At 38.2% G+C, this 14,194-nt stretch overlaps 1 pseudogene; it reads left to right on the forward strand.

Annotated features, from left to right (window-relative positions):
- The first annotated feature begins 10,609 nt into the window (after nucleotides 1-10,609).
- Sirpa-ps1 (signal-regulatory protein alpha, pseudogene 1) overlaps nucleotides 10,610-14,194 on the forward strand; it is a 135,179-nt pseudogene continuing 131,594 nt past the window's right edge.

Raw genomic sequence — 14,194 nt, forward strand, 5'->3', positions numbered from 1 at the left:
TCTATTTGGATTCTGCAGAGAGGACACTCCTCATCTGAACGTGTTTCTCAGCCTCTTAAGTGACTCAGATAGGTGTGATCTTTGTGTAGGGCCAGGAACAGGAGAAAGCACAGCAATAGGTCCACAGTGCTCTACCACTTGGATCATATGATAAAGCACACCCGATGTTACCTGAGGTATCAGTGGTGGAGAGAGCTGCTGTTTGGAGCTTCTGATAGGTTCCTGTAGATGAATCACAGAAGATACCTTAGGGATTGTGGAACAAAACTCTACCATCATCTGCAGACAATTATTTTCCCTTTGAAAAACAGCTCTTGACCTGCTATTGGGCCTTAGTGGAAACTAAACATTTGACAATAGGACACCCAATTTACCATGAGTCCTAATCTGCCTTTCATGAACTGGGTCTTATCAGTCCTTTAAAGTCATAAAGTAGGATGTGAACACTGGAAATCTATTATCTAATGGAAGTGGTATATATGCAACCAGATCAAGCAGGTCCTGATGGAAAAGCAAGTTACATGAAGATGTTTTTCAAATGTCTATGGTTTCTACTTCTGTTAAAATGCCATCTGCTGTCACGTATGCACGTATAGTGTCATGAGGTGTTCCCTATAATTGGCTAACTGTAGATGAGAATCCTAGAACCTGCTTTATTTACTGTTCTGCACATTATACAGGTACCACAAAGAAGTGGACTCTTTCAGCATTATGACCCATTTCTGGGACAACCCTGAAAGATATGGGTGAAGAGAAATCTTCATAGTGGGACAAACTCCAGCCAGAACAAATGGTATTAAACTTTGTTTGGAAGAAGAAATGCCCAGATGTATAATTGGTCAATGACTCATAGGCTGTAGCCAATGGATTGGCTGGAAGGCCAGGGTCTTAGAAAGATCGTGATTGGAAAATTGGTGAGAAAGAAGTCTGCAAAGGAAGTATATGGAGAGATCTCTCCAAATGGGCAAAGGATGTGAAGAACTTTGTGTTCCATAGAAATGTTCACCAAAAGGTGAATTCAGCTGAGCAGTTAAATAATCAAGTATATAAGATGCCCTGATCTGTGGACACTCGGCCTCTTTTCCCAGCCATCCCTGTAATTGTACAATGGGCATATGAACCAAGTGGTTATGGTAGCCGAGATGGTGATTATGCTTGGGCTCAACAATATAGACTACCACTCACCAAGGCTTACCTGGCTACTGCTGAATTCCAGATATGTCAACAGCAGAGACCAACACTGAATCCCAGATATGACACCATTCCTTGAATGAGCAGCCCAACATCCTGTTAGCAGGTTGACTACATTGGACCACTTCCTCTGTGGAAAGCACAATGGTTTATTTTTTTCTTAATGGAGTAGATATTTAGTCTGATTATGGATTTGCCTTTCCTGCATGTAATACTTCTGTCAAACCACCATCAATGAACTTACAGAATGCCTTATCCACCATCATGTTATTCTACACAGTATTGTTTCTGACCAATGAACTCATTTCATAGCCAGAGAAGTGTGACAGTGGGCCAACGATAATGGATCCACTTGTCTTATCTACTATATTCCCCATCATTATGAAGCAGCTTGTCTGATAGAAAAATGGAATGGCCTTTTGTGGATATAGTTACAGTACCAATGAAGTGGCACCAGCATGGAGGGCTAGGGCTGAGTTCTTCAGAAGAACGTACATGCTTCGAATCAGCATCCAGTATAATTTCTTCCATAACCAGGATCCACAGGTTCAGGAATCACGGGGTAGAAAAGGGAATATTTCCGCTCACTATCAGTATTAGTGACCCTATAGAAAAGTTTTTGCTTCCTCTTCCCACAATCCTAGAAGTTATGGTTCCAGAATGGAGAGTGCTCCTACCAGGAGCCACAATATGCACTCCATTGAAATAGAAGCTAAGACTTCTCCTTGGTCATTTTGGGCTCCTAATGCCTGTAAACCAACAGGCTAAGAAAGGAATAACAGTGTTAAGAGGGATAATAGATTCTGATTACCAGGGAGAAATTTGATTGCCTCTCCACAATGGAGGTAAGACAAATTACATCTGGAGTGCAGGGGATTCTTTAGGGCACCTCTTATTACTACCATGTTCTGTGATAAACGTCAGTGGAAAACTACAACAGCCTAAATTCAAGCAGGATGACAAAGCGGCCAGGCACATCATGAAAAAAAAAAAAGCCAAGACCCACTGAGGTGCTTGGAGAGAATTTAGGAAATACAGAAACGGTAGTAGAGGAAGTAAGATATAAATACCACCTAAGGCCACAAGACTAGTTACAGAAAAGTGGATTATATTTTTATATTATATTTTGTTAAGAATACAGTTGTATAGATATTTGTTCTTTCTTTCAATTTTTTTCACATCAATCAGTACTTAAATTGAGATTAAATTGAGACGCTAAAAGATTGTTCCAAAGTGACATTATCTATTCTAAATTAGCATATGCATTTGTGATTATAGGAGGAACAGTTATATTATGTTAGTGTATTTATGACTTAGTCATTGTTTGATTTAGACATGAAAAATGATTTGTGTCACATTTACAAGGGATGGATTTTAATGGCTATTCCCAGTTTTCAACTTTACTGTATCTGGAGTGATCTACAATCTAGAATTGGAGGCACACCTGTGATCCAGAACATTAGGCTAGCAGACATAAGTTTCTTCTCTAGATCTTAACATGGAGATTTTGAGGACTAGAAGTCATGAAAAATTTAGGGTCCAGTCAAGGTAGTACAAGCCTTTAGTCCCAGGAAATTGAGACAAAGGCTTCTCCAAATTCAAGCTCAGCCTGGGATCAGTTCCAGATCCAGGAGTGGTGGTAAACATCATTACATCATTAAACTAGATCACACCTTCTTCTGGAGTCTTATGTAGGACATTGGAAAGAGAAAGACTCATTGTTTTTAATACTTGCCCTTGATTGTCAGCACATCTATTGGTACCTAATTCTACAGAATACCAGCTTTATCAACTAGCCTCTTGGAACTGAGCAACTACTAGATTGATCATTGTTGGGCTAGTTGGACTACAGACTGTAATTCATCACAACAAATTCCTTTAATATATGTCTTGCGACTCTAGAGGACCATGACTAACACTTACATAAAATTAAAAAATAATATATTCAAACATATGAAAGAGTTAGAAAGAGCAATTTTTGAATTCGTTTGGAATAACCACAAAAAATACTACTCTCAATAAAAAACAACTGGGGGAATCACCATTCCTGACCCCAATCTGAATTACAAAGCAATAGTGATAAATAATGAATGGTATTGGTACAGAGACAGGTAGAACGATCAATGGAATAGAATTGAAGACCCAGAAGTGAAGCCACATACCTATGGTAGTTTGATCTTTGACAAAGAAGTTAAAACCATCCAGTGGAAAAAAGATAGCACTTTTGACATTTGGTGCTGGTTCTAATGGAGGTCAGTGTGTAGATGACCACAAATTGATCCACATGTATCTCCTTTTACAAAGATCAATCCAAGCGGATCAAGAACCTCCACATATAACCAGTTACAATCAATCTCATAGAAGAATAAGTGGAGAAGAGCCTTGAACACATAGGCACATGGGAAAATTCACAAATAGAACACCATTCGCTTTTACACTAAGATCAACAATCTACAAATGGGATCTCATAAAACTGCAAAGCTTATGTAAGGCAAAGGACACTGTCAATTGATAAATGGCAACCAAGAAATTGGGAAAAGATCTTTACTAATCCTATGTCCAACCAGTGGCTTATATCCCTTATATGTAAAGAACTCAAGAAGTTGTACTCCAGAGAACCAAATCTATTTTTAAATGGGGTACAGAGCAAAAGGAAGAATTCTCAACTGAGAAATCTCAGATGGCTGAGAATCCCTTAAAGAAATGTTCAACATCCTTAGTCATCAGAGAAATGCAAATTAAAATGACCCTGAGATTCTACCTCCAACCAATCAGACTGAATAAGATTGAAAAGCTCGGGTGACATGAGACACTGTCAAGGATATGGAGAAATAGGAACACTCTTCTATTGCTGGTGGTATTGCAAAGTGGGACAACCCCTCTGGAAATCAGTCTGCAGGTTCCTCAGAATATTTTACATACTACTACCTGAGGACCCAACTATACTACTCCTGGGCATATACCCAAAAGTCGTTCCAACATATAACAAGGACACTAGCTTCTCATAGCAGCCTTATTTATAATAGCCAGATTCTGTAAAAAACCCAGAAGAATTCAGAAAATTGGGGTTGGGGATTTAGCTCAGTCGTAGAGTGCTTGACTAGCAAGCGCAAGGCCCTGGGTTCGGTCCTCAACTCTGGAAAAAAAATGAATTCAGAAAATATGGTACATTTACACAATAGATTATTACTCAGCTATTAAAAACAAATGACTTTATGAAATTCTTAGGCAAATGGATGGAACTAGAAAATAACATCCTTAGTCAGCCAACTCATTCACAAAAAACACACAGGGTACATACTCATTGATTAGTGAATTTTAGGCAAAAAACTCCAAATTCCCACAATACAACTCACAGACCATATGAAGCTCAAGAAGAAAGAAGACCAAAGTGTGCATGATTCAGTCCTTCTTAGAAGGGGGAAAGTTACTCACAGGAGGATAAGGGTGCAAAGAACTTCGAAAGAATATTGGAGCAGGAGGGAAAAGGGAGATTGTATCAGGTTTGGGAGAAGACTGGGATGATGTACAGAGGGTGAGGAAACTGAATAGTGATGTACAGCGGTGGGTGAGGGGACCCGGGGTAGCCACCAGAAAGTTACAGATGCCAGTAAAATGAGATTCTCCCATTAACCAATGGAGAAGACATTAGATGAAATACCCCACAAAGGGGAGGTAGAAACTGTAGAGACCATATACCAAGGTTAGACAAGGCCTCTTCCTGAGGGTTGGGCCACACACTATTTCCAAATTTTTAACCCGGAATTGCTCTTGTCTATACAAAATACTAGAGAGAAGTGTGGAGCAGAGAATGAAGGAAAAAGCCATCTAGAGACTGCTCCATCTGGAGATCCATCCCATATACAGACACCAAACATAGACACTATTGCTGATACCAATACGTGCTTGCTGACAGGAGGCTGATATATCCGTCTCCATAGAGGCTCTACCAGAGCCTGACAAGGCAGAGGCAGATGCTCACAACAAACCATTGGACAGGGTTCCTGAAACCCAAAGGAGGAATTAGGTAAAGAAAATGGCTGAAGGAGCTGAAGATGTTTGCAACCCCATAGGAAGAGCAACAATATTAACCAACCAGAGCTCCCAGAGCTCCCAGGGACTAAACCACCAATCGAAGACTGCACACTGAGTGATCCATGCTGCATAGGTAGCAGAGAATGGCCTTATCTGACATCAATGGGAGGAGTAGACCTTGGTCCTGACAAAATATGTTACAGAGCTAAACAGAGAATTCTCAACAAAGTAATCTTGAATGGCCAAGAAACACTTGAAATATGCAAAATCCTTAGTCACTGGGTAAATGCAAATCAAAACAAACCTTAGATTCCATGTTATGTGATTCAGAATGGATAAGATCAAAAACTCAATTTACAGTGCATGCTTGCTAGGTTGTGGAGAAAGGGGAAAACTCCTCTACTTATTGTGGATTGAAAACTAGTACAACTATTCTGAAAATGCATCTAGCCTTTCATCAGAAAATCAGAAGTAGTTCTCCCTGAAGTCCTAGCTATTCCACTCCTGGGCATATAGCCAAATGATGCTCCACCATACATACCATAAGGACACATCCTCTTCTATCTTCATTGGAGCCTTATTTTTAACGGCCAGAAGGTGGAAATAATGATGTCCCTTAACTGAAGATTGGATACAGAAAATATGGTTTATTTATTCAGTGAAATATTATTAAGCTATTAAAAACAAGGAAGTCATGTATTTTGGAAAGAAAAGGATGGAACTGGAAAATAACCTGAGTGAGGTAAACAAAACCCAGAAAGATATGCATAAGTATGTTAAACCATCCCTGTATCCCTGTGATGAAGCCTACTTGATCATGTTAGATGATCATTTTGATGAGTTCTTGGATTCAGTTTGTGAGAATTTTATTGTGTATTTTTGCGTCGATATACTTAAGAGAAATTTGTCTGAAGTTCTCTTTCTTTGTTGGGTCTTTGTGTGGTTTAAATATAAGCTAAATTGTGGCTTCATAGAAGGAATGTGGTACTATATCCTGGTTTGTGCAGTAGTTTGGACAGTATTGGTATTATGTCTTCTATGAAGATCTGATAGAAATCTCTACTAAGCCAATCTGGTCCTGGACTCTTATTGATTGGGAGAATTTTAATAAATGTTTCTGTTATTTTAAAAGTTATGGGACTGTTTGGGAGCTTTATCTGATCCTGATTTGAAGTTGTTATATGGTATCTGTCTAGAAATTTGTTTATTGCATTCAAATTTTCCAGTTTTGTTGAATATAAACAGATCTAATGATTTTTTAAAATTTCCTCAGTTTCTGTTGTTATAGCTCCCTTTTCATTTTTAACTTTTTAAAATTTGGATACACTCTCTTACCATCTGGTGATTCTGAGTGAGGGTTTATCTATGTTATTGTTTTTCTCAAAGAACCAGCTCATGGTTTTGTTGATTCTTTGTATAATTCTATTTGTTTCATGTTGGTTGACTTCAGCCAAGTTTGATTATTTCCTGCTGTCTACTCCTTTTGGGGGTATTTGTTTCTTTTTGTTATGGAGCTTTTAGGTGTGCCACCAAGCTGCTAGTGTCAAGCTGCAAGCTCTCCAATTCCTTTTTTGAGGCAATCAGAGCTGAGTTTTCCTCTTAGCTCTGCTTTCATTGTTTCCCATAAATTTGGGTATGCTGCTCCTCATTTTCATAAAATTTTAAAACATTTTTTATTTCTTTTTTATTTCTTCCTAGACCAAGTCATTATTGAGTAGAATCATTGTTTAACTTCTGTGTGTATATGGGCTTACTCTTGTTTGTGTTGTTATTGAAGACCAGCCGTACTCTGTGGTCATCTGATAGGATGCAAATGATTATTTCAATCTTCTTGTATTTATTGGGGCCTGTTTTGTAACTGATTGTATGGTCAATTTTGGAAAAGGTACCATGTGGAGCTGATCATAAGGCACATTATCATTTTTTAGGATGAAATTTTCATATGTGTGTGTGTGTGTGTGTGTGTGTGTGTGTGTTAAATCCATTTGGATCATAACTTCTCTTAGTTTCAGTGTGTCTCTGTTTAGTTTCTATTTCTGTGATCTGTCCATTGATGAGAGTGGGGTGTTGAAATCTCCCATTACTTGTGAGATGCAATGTGTGCTTTGAATTTTAGTATGGTTTCTTTTATGAACGTAGGTACCCATGCATTTGAAGCATAGATATCCCGGATTAAGAGGTCATCTTGCTGGATTATTTTCTTTGATGAATATGAAGTGTCCTTCCTTATATTTTAGAAAACTTGTGGTTGAAAGTCAATTTTATTCAATGGTAAAATGGCTACTCCAGCTTGTTTCTTGTGACCATTTGCCCAGAAATTTGTTTTTCAGGCTTTGAATCTGATGTAGTATCTGTCTTTGTCACTAAAGTATGTTTCTTTTATGCAACAAAATACTGGGTCCTCTTTTTGTATCCATCTGTTAGTCTATATATTTATATTAGGAAATTGAGTCCATTGATGTTAAGAGATATTAAGGAATAGTGATTGTTGTTTCCTGTTATTTTTGTTGTTAGAGGTGAAATTATGTTTGTGTGGCTCTCTTCTCTTGGTTTTGTTGCAAGGAGAGTACTTTCTTGCTTTTTGTCAGGTATAGTTTCCCTCCTTGTGTTAGATTGTTTTTATGTATTATCTTTTGTAGGGCTGAATTTTGGGAGAGATATTGTCTAAATTTGGTTTTGTTCTTGAATATCTTGGTTTCTCCATCTACGTTGATTGAGAGTTTTGCTGGATATTAGAGCCTAGGCTGGATTTTTTTTCTCTTAGTGTCTGTATGACGTCTGTCAAGGATCTTTTATCTTACATAGTCTCTGGTGAGAAAGCTGGTATAATTCTGATAGGTCTGCCTTTTCATGTTACTTGACCTTTTCCCCTTACTGCTTTTAACATTCTTTTTTTTTTGTTTTGTTTTGTGCATTTGGTGTTTTGACTATTTTGTGATGGGAGGAATTTCTTTTATGGTTCTATCTATTTGGAGTTCTATAGGCTTCTTGTATGTTTATGGGCATCTCTTTCTTTAGGTTAGTGGCATTTACATTATCGATCTATGAATGGGTGGGGTATCGCAACAGGCAGCAGGTAGTAGATGATGTATCAGAAACTTGGGTCTCTTTACCCTGAACGGAATTTGTTGGTGTGTTCAGATAGCAGGTGGGATCATATCTTGTCTTCCTTCTGTGACCTGCACTTAGACAATCATTGTCTGTCCTATTAGGGGAAAGTGTATAGAAAGGGCCAATGGACAGCAGGAGGTGTCAGTGGCTTGTGTCATGACTTGCAAACTGAGGGTATAGGAGGTTTAATAGAGGAGGTATGGATCTCTTCTTGCTTTCATGGTATCTACATGAATAGCAGGATTGTGGGACTATGTGGTGGTGTGGAAGTGTAGGTATGTGTTGGTTCCAGGAGCCAGCTCACTTTGGAATGATTTGAAATAAGACACATCTTTGGATATAGAGGTAGCTTTGAAAACTTATGGTCTCTGGCTTTTTATTTCTCTAACTATATGGAATTATTGCTTATAACTTCTAAAAAATTTCTAGAAACCTTTCTTGCTTATTCTGTGTTTAAAAATTACTAACTTGGGAGATTAATACCTGTTGTGCAACTGCAGAGAACTGAGTGAAAATGTTATTGCTATTGTTCTGTATTCTGTCCAGGTAACCAGAAGCCTCTGTGGTGAGACTTGTTAACACTTTGTGAGACAGATAGGAAGGAAAGAAAATAAATTAAAATGCTTTATACAAGCACAATCATCTCTACAAGCATTCCCAAATATTTACATGCATAACTACACCTTCACATGTGCATATAGACAAAGAGATATAAACATTTGAATGGATGGATGAATGGATAGGGCACAACTCTTCAATGCATACCATCCAATAGCATATTAGAAGTTTCAGTCATTTAATTCTGAAAAGAGGGAATAGAAGGTTTTCTATTACAAATGGAAATCTTACCTGTTTGGGATTGTGTGCTCTGCACATGAGCAATAAATCTCTGCCCAAATAGGGGAAAGTAGATTAAATTAGGTAGGGACAGTGTATAGTGGAACCTATCAGGGGGTTGTGTAATGACTTATAAACCAATGAAGTGGGAAGTTCAGACTGCCATTTTTTAATGGTATGGCCAGCACCTGAATAGTGATTGTTCACCTGAGTAGTGGAACTGGGAGGAAAGTAAAGTGGGAAGAAAGATAGAGATTCGTGTTCAGTGTGAGGAGATTGTTTCTTTGGGCTCTATATCAAGGAAATGAGGATGGAAGTTTTCAGACAATTGATAAGACCCTTACCTTTTCTGGATGGAGATTTTATTTCTTAATTAGGATGCATAGGCCTTTTTATGGCATGATCACTCTACCTGATCAAATTAAAACCATCATAAAGATTTTGTATTCAAATGTATACCTCATTATACTTAAGCACTTATATACATGCGTCATTGGTGTAAAAGAGTTACATAATCAAAACAAATTCTATTATGACAGAATTTCCCTAGGCCACATTCACAGAAAATGAAACAGAGGCAGATATTGGATGAAGCATGATAATACCATACAAAATTAGGGGTTCAATCAGAATATTGCCAAGTTCCGACTATCATTGCTGTTCAATTTTCTTTTCTGTATTATATTCTTGTTAAAAAGCTCATGTTAGAAGAATTATGCTAATGCTCATGCTGAGATCTTGTCCCAGCCTGCAGGACAGTCAGCAAGGGTCCAGAGGGTACCTGGAGGAGAATGGGGGATAAGAGATGCAAAGAAGGTCACCAAAACAAAAGTCTTATCAAGGCGACAATTTTATTTTTTCCCAAGACTGAAATCATACCATAGCAAGGGTAAAAGAGGGAGGGAAAAGTGGGAAACATTTCCGCAGGCCAAGGACACAGTGCTCTTGTGGTCACCTTATGTCAACAGGATATTGGTTTCCTAGAAAGGTCACAAATTTGTCATATGATTAGTCAGTAGGATATAGGTTTCTCAGAAAGGTCACAAGTTTGTCATATCACTGGGCATCCTGACATCAGATGTATTTCTCAGAGAGGTCACAAGTTTGTCATATCACTAGTCATCCTGCCACCAGACATATTTTTCAGAAAGGTCACAAGTTTGCCATACTATTAGTCTTCCTGACCACCAGATTTTTCTTAGTGTTCTGCAGCTGGCTGGGGATTTTCCATGAACCCAGTCATACTTAACTCTAACTATAATATTGACATCAGTAATGGAGGGTTTTAAGGGCATTGCTCCCAACAAGTTCTAGTGAGTAAAGTTTTTTATTTTTTTATTATTTATTTTTTACTTTCTCATATACTGGAGGAACCTGTGGCTTTTATTCAGGATGGCCACTTACTGATTCTTTTTTTTTTTTTTGCAGGAGCAGATATGAAAGAGCTAAAGGTGATCCAGCCTCAGAAATTAGTTTCTGTTTATGATGGAGGGTCAGTTATTCTGAATTGCACAGTGACATCTCTCACCCCTGTGGGGCCCACGAGGTGGTTCAAGGGTGAAGGACAAATAGACAACTGATATATAGTTTCAGAGGAGACTATTACCCCAGAATAACAAATATTGCAGATGTTACAAAGAGAAACAACACGGACTTTTCCATCCACATCAGTAATATTATGCTTGCTGATGCGGGTACCTACTACTGTGTGAAGTTCCAGAAAGGAGCAGTAGAGCCTGAGATTGAGATTCAGTCTGGAGGTGGCACTGAGTTGTTTGGGTATGGTAAGTACTACATTTTCCTTTTCATTCTTGATTTCTCCTATAGGTTGAAACTGTGTCCAGGCAGTCAGAAGTACCTCTGATAAAGCTTGTTAACTCTTTGTGAGCCAGAGAGGAAGAAAAAATTGAATTAATACACCCATACTCTGGTTGGACCACACTCTCTGCTACAATCAGCTCCGTAAGCATTTATGCATGCTTACATACATAAATATACTTACACACATACATATAGATGAACAGATATCCACTTTTCGATGGATGGATAGGGCAGAGCTCCTCAAGGCAAACCATCCAACATGTTAGAAGTTTCAGTCACTTAGTTCTTCAAGGAGGGAGTAAAAGGTTTTAGATTGCATATGGGGAACTTATCTCTTAGGGATTGTGTGGCCTGCACATAAGCAGTGGATCTCTGCCCAAATAGGGAAATGTATATGGGATGAGAGAGGGGCAGTGTGCAGGGGAAGGTTTGAGGGGCTTGGATAATTGCTTTCAAACCAAGAAAGTGAGATGGGCAGTCTCTAGGTAGGACTCTTGCCATTTGTGAATGGTATGGCCAGCATTTGAACAGTGAATGTTCACCTGAGTAGTGAAACTGGGGTTAGGGGGAGGGACAGTGAAGTGGGTTGGGAATTGTTGATTTGTTTTGGGTGTTATAAGCTTGTGCCTTTGGCCTCTAAATCAAGGAAATGGGAATGTAAAGGTTAATAGAGCAGATGAGGCTCTTACGTCTTCTGGCTGGAAGTTTTAATTCTTAATTAGGATACATGATATTAGGACCAATCTATGACATGGTCACTCTACCAGGTCTCTCTCTCTCTCTCTCTCTCTCTCTCTCTCTCTCTCTCTCTCTCTCTCACACACACACACACACACACACACACATATGTATGTATATATATGCATACCATCATAGGCATCTTGTAATCAATTGTATAGCTCATTATACTTACGCACTTATATTCACTTCTCTTTGGTGTAAAAGAGTGACATGAGTCACATCCAACAGCATTATAACAGAATTTCCTTAGGCTACTTTCACAGAAAATGAATCAGAATTAGGATCAGATTTTGATGAAGTATAATAATTCCAAACAAAACTAGGACTTCAATCAAAATCCTATGAAGTTTCAAGTTTCTGTTATTCAATTTCCTCTTCTGTACTGTATTCTTATAATAAAAAGCCCATATTAGAAGAACTATGCTAATGTTCATGCTGCATTCTAGTGAGGAAGGTTTAATTTTCTCATATACTTGAGGAGCCTGTGGCTTTCCACCAGGATGAACACTAACTGATATATTTTTTTTTGGCAGGAGCAGATATGAAAAAGCTGAAGGTGGTCCAGCCTGAGAAGTTAATTTCTGTTGATGCTGGAGAATCAGTCACTCTGAATTGCACAGTGACATCTATCATCCCTATGAGGCCCATCAGGTGGTTCAGGGGTGCACAACACAGTAGACACCTGATATTTAATTTCACAGGAGAATATTTCCCCAGAATAACAAATGTTTCAGATGCTTCAAACGGAAACAACCTGGACTTTTCCATTCACATCAGTAATGTTATGCCTGCTGATGCAGGTATCTACTACTGTGTGAAGTTCCAGAAAGAATTATTAGAGACTGACATTGAGATTCAGTCTGGAGGTGGCACTGAGTTGTTAGTATTTGGTAAGTACTACACTTTCTTTTTCACCTTTGATTTCACTTATATGTTGAAGTAGTGTTCAATACTCTATGAACAACAACAACAACAACAACAACAACAACAACAACAAATAACATGTAGAAGGGACCCCAATATACATAGGTTCATATTACTCCATCTCTGGACCAAGAATGCTGAGGAGAAGAGAGGACATGCTATATATTAGAGGTTTCCCCTTCTGGGAAATGGATGTAAATTCATACATTTGTCTGCCTTCCTCCACCAAACTTATATTTCTCAAATGATCTCACATTAGTTGTTATAACAAGTCCATGAAATACATGACTGCCATACATGTCTCTTGCCTTCTTTCTCTCTAACTATGCTGGATTGTTACTTATAACTTCTAAAACATCCTCAAAACTTTCTTGTTTATTCTGTGTTTAAAAATCACAGGCTTAGGTGATTAATACCTGTTGCATAGCAGTGGGGGAATTGAATAAAAATTCTATTGCTATTGTTCTTATTTTTGACCAGTTAAACAGTAGTTAATCATTAGTAGTTAGGAGCTACATAGGGCCATATTGAACCTACTCTTATATTCACCCACCCTGGACATAAAGAAACATGTCCTCTCTATAGGAGGACTGCAGTATTTGAGAATGAAAAGTTTATAAGGAAGTTATCATTTATCCACTTGAGTGTGGTGTAGCAAATCTTCTCACAACCCTGCAGTGAAGGTAGTCAAGGAGAATGGGTTCACCTTGAATTCATACATATTCAATCTTCAACCACGACATTGAAATTTTAGCCAATATAAATATAGGAAAACCCAATCAGCAAGTGACTGAGGTAAGATGCAGTCCATAGCTTCCAGTGATAATAGATTTTTATCTGTCATGTCATTTGTTATAAGAATGCTCTCTCTTAATGATGATGTTAGCAGATGGAAGGGCAACAAGTAGCAATTGCTATATGCTACACCTCTGTTATGTCATTTTCTCTATAAAATTCTATAAAAGTGAGGACAATTCTTCCCTTTAGAGAAGATCCTGAAATTGACAGAGGGACCTGACATGTGAATAGGTAATGAAGAACTAAATGTTGACTACAACTTCTAACTCATAGTGTAACATGGCATAGATGCTTTTTTTCCTAAATAACTTATTCTCTGAGCAGTAACTGTATAACAAAGTTTCCAATTGTTTCCAGTGTTGGAAATATGAAGAAGAAATATATCAGTATGTACACGAATCTAGGTCCCCTGAAGCAAAAGCATCTTTCTACCCAGTGTTACCTGGAACAGTGATCTAGCATAGAATTCCTCACATTGGATTCTTAGAGTAGAAACAGAGCAATGTAAGTTAGTTGGCTTCAGTGTAGAACAGCAGCTTTCTTTTAGGAAATGAATGTGAAGTCACAGAAAATGACCTCTGTGACACAGTAAAAATGAAAGACAGTTTTTGTTTCAGGTGGAATCATCATCTGTAATGTGGTGATGGTCACAGATTCTTCAGAAGGAAAGCCTGGGCTTCTGTATATCTCCCAACACAACATCATGCCAAAGCAAAGGTGGTAGGTATATCATGGT

Source organism: Rattus norvegicus, chromosome 2 (assembly GCF_036323735.1).
Source record: "Rattus norvegicus strain BN/NHsdMcwi chromosome 2, GRCr8, whole genome shotgun sequence".
NCBI lineage: Eukaryota > Metazoa > Chordata > Mammalia > Rodentia > Muridae > Rattus > Rattus norvegicus.